The sequence below is a fragment of the Schistocerca serialis genome, chromosome 2 (assembly GCF_023864345.2).
Source record: "Schistocerca serialis cubense isolate TAMUIC-IGC-003099 chromosome 2, iqSchSeri2.2, whole genome shotgun sequence".
Taxonomy (NCBI): domain Eukaryota; kingdom Metazoa; phylum Arthropoda; class Insecta; order Orthoptera; family Acrididae; genus Schistocerca; species Schistocerca serialis.
Window position 1 is genome coordinate 491,029,413 of NC_064639.1, and position 12,436 is coordinate 491,041,848.

Below are 12,436 nucleotides of genomic sequence, written 5' to 3' on the forward strand. Positions count from 1 at the left end.
CATAGTACGTGTAGTGGATCTTATCACATCGGAAGATGGAAGCTATTTGCCGCAACCGGTTATGTAATTATTTTATATGCATTCAAGCGATGGACGCAATAAATTAATATGCAAACACAACGATATCATATTTCCTGCTGACAATTTGTCAATTTTTGACAAACTTTCATTTGCGCCAGGCACTGAGTCGATTGGTTTTTATATTATTCCCTCGCCAGTAACCTTGTTTTCAATTTTTAAATATTAATATCATCAACTACTTCATTAATTACAGTTAGCCTGGCTCTTTCAAACAACCTATTTGAATTTGTGTCATTTCGAACAATATTGGGATAAATTTTATCTATCAATTCATCTGGACTGTTGACGATCACTACATTTTATAAATTGAAGTCACCCACTTTTGCCATATTTATGTTCAGACAAAGCCCAATGACTGTTGTAGTACTTTATATGATTTTCTGTAGTAGACAGATTGATTCACGAGCAAGCATTGTGTATGTAATTAATTACCGTTAAACTACGCAGATCATCTGATAGTACATACTAAGAGCTGTGCGGAAACTTCGGAGCGTCGTTAGTGTGTTTTTATGTTCAATTTTTCCAATTACACGATCAAATGGGTGAGCGCTTCATTAGTTTGTGTTTTTAGACAAAATATCGCGCTTCATCATTGGAAAATTCGACTCTCATATTTTGTTCTTAACTGGCTTTCTTCAGTCTGGTCAAAAAGAGATGACTGCTTCAAACACACACTTATTTCATCTGCTAAAGCTGATTCTGGGATAAGTGGATGCATTTCCCGAAAGTATAACTAATGCACTTCACGTTATAATTTTCAATGCCGAATTGTACATTCGTTACAAATCATTCTTTTTAGAACTTGACCTCGTCCAGATGCTCTTAATATATTACAAGCTCGAAATTATTGTTCTGAAACGAATAAATATTCGGAAAGCAACGAACATACAACTGCAATCAGTGCCAACGTGGACGGCTAGATTCGAGTCTCGCAAATACCACCGAACACACTAAGGCACGCGTAAAAAGAGCAGGGATTCCTGTGATACACGAGAATAGGGACATAATAGCCTACTTTTAGGAGAAGCTTGCCTACTAGAGATTCCAAATCACTGCAGAAAATTTACTTTATTTGAAGCGGAAATTCATAAAGAAGGAAATGAATGAGGGAGTAGGTGTCATTAACCAACTGTGTGACAGATACTGAGCTGAGCAGGTAAACTGTACTTGAAGAATCCTACTCTCCATGTTTGATTAATAATACTTGATGGAACACGAATGATTGCAAACCAGACAACACCCGACTTCTGACCAAATGAAACTCTTACAATGACAATGCGCAGTTCTGCAAATGTACTGAAGCAACGATGTAGGGAAACAATATCCTGAAATGAAAATTGTTGCAACAAATTATAGAATAAATATTTCTACCTTTGATACTTAAGACTAATGGGGAGAGGAGTTCTTTTTTCAGAAGATATGCTGCAAGTTGTGACAAATCAGGATTGGCTCACACCACCCTGCTCTGTCTACGCTTCTAATTTATAAGTTTAATATATATATATATATATATATATATATATATATATATATATATATAAAGGTAATATTACGATAGTGAGCACATGTTACACAAAATATCAGTTTTGCACAAACAGAAGCCGGTCGGGGTGGCTGAGCGGTTCTAGGCACTACAGTCTGGAACCGCGCGACCGCTACGGTCGCAGGTTCGAATCCTGCCTCGGGCATGGATGTGTGTGATGTCCTTAGGTTAGTTAGATTTAAGTAGTTCTAAGTTCTAGGGGACTGATAACCTCAGAAGTTGTCCCATAGTGCTCAGAGCCATTTGAACCATAAACAGAAATCCTCTTCAGAAGCGTATTATTCACGTCTTGCTATATACTGTTCTGATTATATTGTGATAATTAGATTCACTAGAAACCGTTACGTTGCAATAGAATGTTCCTTAAGCAACACAGTGTGAAGTCATCTGCGGGTTGTAAGCAGTGTCTGAATTCGAGTAAAACGCTTTAAGTATATGTGAATTTATTGCCACTGTATGTTTTGGGAAGGTAATTAATATTTCGTGTACCTTTACTATACTTCAGAACTGCTTAGATGATTGCCAGTAAACTGCTATAGGATTTGTAATAATCACTTGCGTAAAGACTAGTAGAAAACGTAACATTTAATGTTCTTTTTCATGATCGCAAACGCACGTTTCCCTTGCCTGTTAGAAACATTTAAGCAGCTTGAGACATAGTTGTCATCATAGGAAATCAGTGACTTGAAACTATAAGTCAACTGTTTGACTTTTCATTTAGTTGGACGTAGAATCCTGTCACATAAGTTTTCAGACTGTGAACCAGAGTATGTGCGCTGCTACCAAGTGCAGATCCTCCTATAGGTAGCTGCCAAAATGTGACAGTGTTGTGACCGTGTTCGTGATCTGCGTGTGTGTACAACGAGTCAAGTGACTGTCAGGAGACATATAAGGTATCTTTAGCTGTAGCAGTAAAAATTTCATTTCTGATCCCTGTTATTGTTGCCAACAAAAAATGGTTCAAATGGCTCTGAGCACTATGGGACTCAACATCTTAGGTCATCAGTTCCCTAGAACTTAGAACTACTTAAACCTAACTAACGTAAGGACATCACACACATCCATGCCCGAGGCAGGATTCGAACCTGCGACCGTAGCAGTCCCGCGGGTCCGGACTGCAGCGCCAGAACCGCACGGCCACCGCGGCCGGCACTGTTGCCAACACTTTGGTCTACTTCAGAGTTGGTAGTATGAGTCTATTCTTAGAGAATCTTTTCCTCCCCAGCTACTGGAAAAAGACAAGGTGCGGTAAACAGGAAATTACTGTGACACACTGTCTGAAAATTCTCCGACATTCACGAAGGGCAAGCGCGTCACCAAGGTAGCTTTCCCAAGCGACATGCGTGTGGGATGCCAAATATGTACCCGTTATTTTACTAACACTGGGAAGCCCGTCTTCTGTAAAGGGCATGTCTATTGAGCAGGCTGCTGAGGCATTGATGAAACGGGAGTTACACCTCTGCAGAAGAAATGTGTAATTTGAGTCTTTGTAACAGAAAGGCAGACAGAAATATTTCTCCGAAAACCTGTCGCAAGCAACGAATATTAATCATGAAGGGTGAACACAATATCTCCCTTTAGAAATGCAACAAGAAGAACAATCAGAATTAAATAAAAGTGTGCAATACTAAATACAACCATTATCGCTAAATACAATATAGAAGAAAAATAAAAAGGGGTCAGTTTCATTGTGTGGTATAGTTAGAAGAGGCTGACCATAGTGTTTTCATAGATAACTCACTTCTGCGAAATTTAAACTGACATACAGTCACAATGGTTTTGAGAAAAAAAAATGACACATCTTGCCCCAGGTCACTGTCGATTCAAATAATCAGTCTGAGATTTTCTGAAGAATAAGTAGTTCATGAAAATAGCAAATGATCTTGCACAAATAAATTTTTCGAGCATGCATATAGACTAATCAGTGCAGTTTGTGTCATGTGTTCCTGTACAAAGGAAGTAAACAACGATAATGATGAATGATAAACAATGATAAAAATATCTGAGACACTTCTAATATTTTTAAGTCTCACACTGAGACAATGACATACCCAACAGTGATAAAAAATTACAAGTACGCTCCTCATGTTATTTCAGAATTATAGTGTAGTGATACGTTGCGAACAAAAAACAAGAAGAAACACTTTAAGTCTCTCTCACTCTTGCTCTTTGTACTGTTTCATAAACGTGGGAGAATCACAGGGTGAAAAGAGGCTTGAGTTTCGATATTTGTTAAAAGAAAAGTGATAGAAGAACAAGAAAGACCTGCTGTCTTCTGTAGGGCAACGGTGTAATGAATCCAGTCCGTTATAATGGAAAACGATCGCGAAACAGAAAACGCTTGCACAAAGGGAGCAGGTAACTAGGAACAATGTGGAGACCAGCAGTATCACAATATTGCTAAGCCAGAACAGATAACTGAATATAATTAATTTTCCCATGATGTGCTACAAATACAAAAGTGACAAGTCCTGGATTTGGTAGAGCTTTGAGGCTAATGATCATCGACTGAACTCTCTATAATGCAAATGTATTATATCATTAGCCCTTATTAATTACGTGAGCTACAGAAATACAGTTATTTGTTTCTTTATGTTGGGATTTTGGGAAATAATAGTTCTCTCTTGGATCTGATAAGCGCTTAAAATCTGTTACACAAATTTGGCACCTGTGCCAATAATCGACATACACAGATTACATTTAGTACAACATACGTATTCTAAAGGAATGGGGAAGTGAACTCATACCCATGATCAGACGCATTCAAAGCAAACGAGATTCATACACTCAGAACACACAGTGCGACCTCCAATGAAACTATGGGCTCGGCTCTGAGCACTATGGGACTTAACATCTGTGGTCATCAGTCCCATAGAACTTAGAACTACGTAAACCTAACTAACCTAAGGACATCACACACATCCATGCCCGAGGCAGGATTCGAACCTGCGACCGTAGCGGTCACGCGGTTCCAGACTGAAGCGCCTAGAACCGCACGGCCACACCGGCCGGCATGAAACTATGGGAAAAGCAACCCAGAAGGATGTTCATTAATGTAAGGGCTAAGAGGAAAGGCTGTATTCCGAATGATAGCTAGTGGTCTCGGAAATCACTCCACTTGAGACGGACCTAACACAAACAAGGCTTAAAAAACAATAATTTTAAGAAACCGCATGACTGCAATAAACTGGCGGAAATGATGAACGTATGTGTGTTCAATAACCAGGTCAAAGTGCTATGAAACGCGCAAAACTAACATTGACTAGATATTCGGTGAGCAAGGAAAATATGCTTCCAGTCTAGCCCATAAAAACTAAAACAAATACAATGCATAAAAACTTCAGCTAAGAATATATATGGGTGTGTACATATGAAAAGGTTAAAAACAAATTATCAGTCATTACAACGCTGACGGTTGGTATCGGAAGCAGAATGATTTTTCAAACAAAACTTGGAGTTTAACACCAATAATAATAATTTCAAGAATTATAAGGAAAATGAGTATGAAAGATCCCACCAATCCCAATGAAGGGGAGATTTCAGTAAAAGACATGAGCCGTGGCTGGCTCGAGTCATGCTTGTCTTGGGTTAAACTATAGTTGCCGTATTATGGTTTTATTTCTTCTGCAGTTATCGCGATAATATTGCTGTCCTCTCCATGAGTGGCAGCAGCAGCGTGTATCGATACTAGTACTGCTGTACTATCTTTGGTGCGGCGGATATAGTTTCCGGCTGGGCGGTGTGTGACCAGTCGGTCGGTTGGCATGGAGCAGCAAGGAAGTCTCCATCTTCCACAGTAAACCGAGACTAGAAAATATCTTTGCACACAATATTGCACAGGTAAAAGATACACCAAATTTATGGTACGCGAGAATAGGGACAGAGTAACCTAATTACAGGTGAAGTCTACCGATTGGAGATTTCAGATCATTAAAAGAAAGCTATTTTATTTGATCAAATGAAACTGTATGGTTCTTGAGACGTTTTCAAGTCTCAAACATCTGTGACGTATACAGGGAGTTCAATTGACACATGGAAAGTACAAGCCAAAAGTTGCTAAAAAGCTCCAATAAACATGTGTTCACAAATGAACTGTTGTCCAGATACAACACGTTTTCCGTTGCGGTTCGTCGGTGTCTACGAATACTTGGAATATCTGAACGTTAAAATAGGTGTTCGAAATCTTGTCCATGCGTCTGAATGCCACATTGAACTCGTATCTTAACTGAGTTGCGACTTCTCTCAGACAGTCCTTGGGAATTCTGTAAATGCTGGAAGGCTGCTTCAATCCGCAAACGTAATTTCTCAAGAGAGTTGACCTCGGTGGCGTAGACCAGACTTTTGACATGATCCCACATACAGAACTCCCTGGGATTTAAATCCAAAGACGTTGGAGGCTATGGGTCAGGCCCTCCTCTATCTATCCCATGTTGACCATACGTCCGAGCTAGACGCCGGCACACTCGTAAAAGAGAATGTGCTGCAGCACCGTCATGCATGAACGACGTGTTTAGAGGTCGGTTCAGTGGAACATCGTCATGTACATCAGGAAGTACAGTCCGCAGAAACCGAATGTACTGCTGTCCGGTTAGTCTCTGTCGTAGCAAATATGGTCCAATTATGTGGTCTTCGAGTAGTCCTGCCCAGAGGTTCAACGAATAACGCTTCTGATGTCATGATACTTGCATTGCGTTAGGATTGACATCGGCCCAAATGTGACAGTTATGGTAGTTAAGAGTGCTGTCATGGGTAAATCGAGCCTCATCCGTGAACAGAATACTGCTTGCGAACAGGGGATTCTGGGTACACTGTTACTGCATCCATTGGCAGAAATTTTCTCTCGGCGGGAATTCCGCGTTTTTGAGGGCTTGCGCTCGCTGGAGATGATATGGATAGAGTACCGCCACACACTGCTATGACTCAGGAGACGCTCTTGGGTATAAATCCTCCTTGTTGAAATACTCGGACGTTCGTGTACAATGCGTAACATACTTTCCTCAGCACCGGCTGCTATGGATGGGGGTCGACCTTCTCGTACATGGTGTGCGAAATTCTTGGTTTCTTTAAGGCGCTGATGTAACCAGCAAAATGTGCGCCTGAAGGGCAGCCGGCGGAGAGGAAAAGCTTCTCCATGCAATCATGGAGACTCAAGGGCACTGCTATTCGCTTTATCATACAAGAAGTGCATGTCAACATACTCTTCATTGATGTAACCTCTGTCCATGGTGCCTTCACGCTTTATGATTAATTGTGGCGCCGATACGGCACAGTGCACGGAGGGGGAAAAGGGAAGTAGTTGCGCATGCGTAAACAAACAAATTGTCGATTCAAAATCTTGAGATGCCAACTTGAATACTGCAGAATCCGGGGGCGTTACAGTTAGTTCTCACCTCGAACTAATGCGATTCCACGCTACGGTGAAATATTGACTGTCACTCCTGAAACAACGTGCATGTGCATACTAGAAGGGACGAATAAAAATTTGTACAAAGGTCAGGATTCGAAATCCGGTCTACTACTCACTATTAGGCAGATGCACCAACCGCTACGCCACCCTGGCACAGTAATGATGCCCAACTGCACGTCACCTAGTGGTTAGCGCATCTGCCTAGTGAGCAGAATACCTGGGTTCGAATTCCGGTACAAATTTTCATTTCTTCTTTTATTGAGACTTGAAAAGGTCTCTGGAATAAAATAGTTTCATTTGATTAAAAGCACCTATGCCTAGGTTCCAGGCAGCATCCCCCCTTTTCGTTCACTGCCGAGGTGCCATTCCAATATATTTGTACTTCTACAGGGTGTTTAAAAAATGACCGGTATATTTGAAACGGCAATAAAAACTAAACGAGCAGCGATAGAATTACACCATTTGTTGCAATATGCTTGGGACAACAGTACATTTTCAGGCGGACAAACTTTCGAAATTACAGTAGTTACAATTTTCAACAACAGATGGCGCTGCAAGTGATGTGAAAGATATAGAAGACAACGCAGTCTGTGGGTGCGCCATTCTGTACGTCATCTTTATGCTGTAAGCGTGTGCTGTTCACAACGTGCAAGTGTGCTGTAGACAACATGGTTTATTCCTTAGAACAGAGGTTTTTTCTGGTGTTGGAATTCCACCGCCTAGAACACAGTGTTGTTGCAACAAGACGAAGTTTTCAACGGAGGTTTAATGTAACCAAAGGACCGAAAAGCGATACAATAAAGGATCTGTTTGAAAAATTTCAACGGACTGGGAACGTGACGGATGAACGTGCTGGAAAGGTAGGGCGACCGCGTACGGCAACCACAGAGGGCAACGCGCAGCTAGTGCAGCAGGTGATCCAACAGCGGCCTCGGGTTTCCGTTCGCTGTGTTGCAGCTGTGGTCCAAATGACGCCAACGTCCACGTATCGTCTCATGCGCCAGAGTTTACACCTCTGTTGTTGTTGTTGTTGTGGTCTTCAGTCCTGAGACTGGTTTGATGCAGCTCTCCATGCTACTCTATTATGTGCAAGCTTCTTCATCTCCCAGTACCTACTGCAACCTACATCCTTCTGAATCTGCTTAGTGTATTCATCTCTTGGTCTCCCTCTACGATTTTTACCCTCCACGCTGCCCTCCAATACTAAATTGGTGATCCCTTGATGCCTCAGAACATGTCCTACCAACCGATCCCTTCTTCTGGTCAAATTGTGCCACAAACTTCTCTTCTCCCCAATCCTATTCAATACTTCCTCATTAGTTATGTGATCTACCCATCTAATCTTCAGCATTCTTCTGTAGCACCACATTTCGAAAGCTTCTACTCTCTTCTTGTCCAAACTATTTATCGTCCATGTTTCACTTCCATACATGGCTACACTCCATACGAATACTTTCAGAAATGACTTCCTGACACTTAAATCTATACTCAATGTTAACAAATTTCTCTTCTTCAGAAACGCTTTCCTTGCCATTGCCAGCCTACATTTTATATCCTCTCTACTTCGACCATCATCAGTTATTTTGCTCCCCAAATAGCAAAACTCCTTAACTACTTTAAGTGCCTCATTTCCTAATCTAATTCCCTCAGCATCACCCGACTTAATTCGACTACATTCCATTATCCTTGTTTTGCTTTTGTTGATGTTCATCTTATATCCTCCTTTCAAGACACTGTCCATTCCATTCAACTGCTCTTTCAAGTCCTTTGCTGTCTCTGACAAAATTACAATGTCATCGGCGAACCTCAAAGTTTTTATTTCTTCTCCATGAATTTTAATACCTACTCCGAATTTTTCTTTTGTTTCCTTTACTGCTTGCTCAATATACAGATTGAACAACATCGGGGAGAGGCTACAACCCTGTCTTACTCCCTTCCCAACCACTGCTTCCCTTTCATGTCCCTCGACTCTTATAACTGCCATCTGGTTTCTGTACAAATTGTAAATAGCCTTTCGCTCCCTGTATTTTACCCCTGCCACCTTTAGAATTTGAAAGAGAGTATTCCAGTCAACATTGTCAAAAGCTTTCTCTAAGTCTACAAATGCTAGAAACGTAGGTTTGCCTTTCCTTAATCTTTCTTCTAAGATAAGTCGTAAGGTCAGTATTGCCTCACGTGTTCCAGTGTTTCTACGGAATCCAAACTGATCTTCCCCGAGGTTGGCTTCTACTAGTTTTTCCATTCGTCTGTAAAGAATTCGTGTTAGTATTTTGCAGCTGTGACTTATTAAGCTGATAGTTCGGTAATTTTCACATCTGTCAACACCTGCTTTCTTTGGGATTGGAATTATTATATTCTTCTTGAAGTCTGAGGGTATTTCGCCTGTTTCATACATCTTGCTCACCAGATGGTAGAGTTTTGTCAGGACTGGCTCTCCCACGGCCGTCAGTAGTTCCAATGGAATATTGTCTACTCCGGGGGCCTTGTTTCGACTCAGGTCTTTCAGTGCTCTGTCAAACTCTTCACGCAGTATCATATCTCCCATTTCATCTTCATCTACATCCTCTTCCATTTCCATAATATTGTCCTCAAGTACATCGCCCTTGTATAGACCCTCTATATACTCCTTCCACCTTTCTGCTTTCCCTTCTTTGCTTAGAACTGGGTTTCCATCTGAGCTCTTGATATTCATACAAGTCGTTCTCTTATCTCCAAAGGTCTCTTTAATTTTCCTGTAGGCGGTATCTATCTTACCCCTAGTGAGATAGGCCTCTACATCCTTACATTTGTCCTCTAGCCATCCCTGCTTAGCCATTTTGCACTTCCTGTCGATCTCATTTTTGAGACGTTTGTATTCCTTTTTGCCTGTTTCACTTACTGCATTTTTATATTTTCTCCTTTCATCAATTAAATTCAATATTTCTTCTGTTACCCAAGGATTTCTACTAGCCCTCGTCTTTTTACCTACTTGATCCTCTGCTGCCTTCACTACTTCATCCCTCAAAGCTACCCATTCTTCTTCTACTGTATTTTTTTCCCCCATTCCTGTCAATTGCTCCCTTATGCTCTCCCTGAATCTCTGTACAACCTCTGGTTCTTTTAGTTTACCCAGGTCCCATCTCCTTAAATTCCCACCTTTTTGCAGTTTCTTGAGTTTTAATCTACAGGTCATAACCAATAGATTGTGGTCAGAGTCCACATCTGCCCCTGGAAATGTCTTACAATTTAAAACCTGGTTCCTAAATCTCTGTCTTACCATTATATAATCTATCTGATACCTTTTAGTATCTCCAGGGTTCTTCCGTGTATACAACCTTCTTTCATGATTCTTAAACCAAGTGTTAGTTATGATTATGTTGTGCTCTGTGCAAAATTCGACCAGGCGGCTTCCTCTTTTATTTCTGTCCCCCAATCCATATTCACCTACTATGTTTCCTTCTCTCCCTTTTCCTACACTCGAATTCCAGTCACCCATGACTATTAAATTTTCGTCTCCCTTCACAATCTGAATAATTTCTTTTATTTCATCATACATTTCTTCAATTTCTTCGTCATCTGCAGAGCTAGTTGGCATATAAACTTGTACTACTGTAGTAGGCGTGGGCTTCGTATCTGTCTTGGCCACAATGATGCGTTCACTATGCTGTTTGTAGTAGCTTACCCGCATTCCTATTTTCCTATTCATTATTAAACCTACTCCTGCATTACCCCTATTTGATTTTGTGTTTATAACCCTGTAGTCACCTGACCAGAAGTCTTGTTCCTCCTGCCACCGAACTTCACTAATTCCCACTATATCTAACTTCAACCTATCCATTTCCCTTTTTAAATTTTCTAACCTACCTGCCCGATTAAGGGATCTGACATTCCACGCTCCGATCCGTAGAACGCCAGTTTTCTTTCTCCTGATAACGACATCCTCTTGAGTAGTCCCCGCCCGGAGATCCGAATGGGGGACTATTTTACCTCCGGAATATTTTACCCAAGAGGACGCCATCATCATGTAATCATACAGTAAAGCTGCATGCCCTCGGGAAAAATTACGGCTGTAGTTTCCCCTTGCTTTCAGCCGTTCGCAGTACCAGCACAGCAAGGCCGTTTTGGTTATTGTTACAAGGCCAGATCAGTCAATCATCCAGACTGTTGCCCTTGCAACTACTGAAAAGGCTGCTGCCCCTCTTCAGGAACCACACGTTTGTCTGGCCTCTCAACATATACCCCTCCGTTGTGGTTGCACCTACGGTACGGCTATCTGTATCGCTGAGGCACGCAAGCCTCCCCACCAACGGCAAGGTCCGTGGTTCATGGGGGGGTACACCTCTATCCATACAAAATTCAAACGCGGCAACCCCTCAGCGCCGCTACCATTGCTGCACGAGAGACATTCGCTAACGATATAGTGCACAGGATTGATGACGGCGATATGCATGTGGGCAGCATTTCGTTTACTGACGAAGCTTATTTTTACCTGGACGGCTTCGTCAATAAACAGAACTGGCGCGTATGGGGAACCGAAAGGCCCCATGTTGCAGTCCCATCGTCCCTGCATCCTCAAAAAGTACTGGTCTGGGCCGCCATTTCTTCCAAAGGAATCATTGGCCCATTTTTCAGATCCGAAACAATTACTGCATCACGCTATCTGGAAATTATTCGTGAATTTGTGGCGGTACAAACTGCCTTAGACGACACTGCGAACTCCTAGTGGTATATGCAAGATGGTGCCCGGCCACATCGCACGGCCGACGTCTTTAATTTCCTGAATGAATATTTCGATGATCGTGTGATTGCTTTGGGCTATCCGAAACATACAGGAGGCAGCGTGGATTGGCCTCCCTATTCGCCAGACATGAACCCCTGTGACTTCTTTCTGTGGGGATACTTGAAAGACCAGGTGTACCGCCAGAATCCAGAAACAATTGAACAGCTGAAGCAGTACATCTCATCTGCATGTGAAGCCATTCCGCCAGACACGTTGTCAAAGGTTTCGGGTAATTTCATTCAGAGACTACGCCATATTATTGCTACGCATGGTGGATATGTGGAAAATATCGTACTATAGAGTTTCCCAGACCGCAGCGCCATCTGTTGTTGAAAATTGTAACTACTGTAATTTCGAAAGTTTGTCTGCCTGAAAATGTACTGTTGTCCCAAGCATATTGCAACAAACGGTGTATTTCTATCGCTGCTCGTTTAGTTTTTATTGCCGTTTCAAATATACCGGTCATTTTTGAAACACCCTGTAGTTCAAGGACAATACCAAGTGGGCTGAGGGGTGAATGAGAATTTTGATTGAGGAAGGAGGCGTGCTAAGGTAGTCCGCGCAGTTGTGCGAAACCACTGTGCCTGGGTGGCGTAGTGGTTAGTGCACCTACCTGTTGAACAGGAGAACTGTTGCAAATTTCCGT

At 41.8% G+C, this 12,436-nt stretch overlaps 1 protein-coding gene across 1 annotated transcript in view; it reads left to right on the forward strand.

The window, feature by feature from the left end:
- LOC126455611 (uncharacterized) overlaps positions 1-12,436 on the forward strand; it is a 43,060-nt gene that overhangs the window by 411 nt on the left and 30,213 nt on the right. The window lies entirely within an intron of this gene.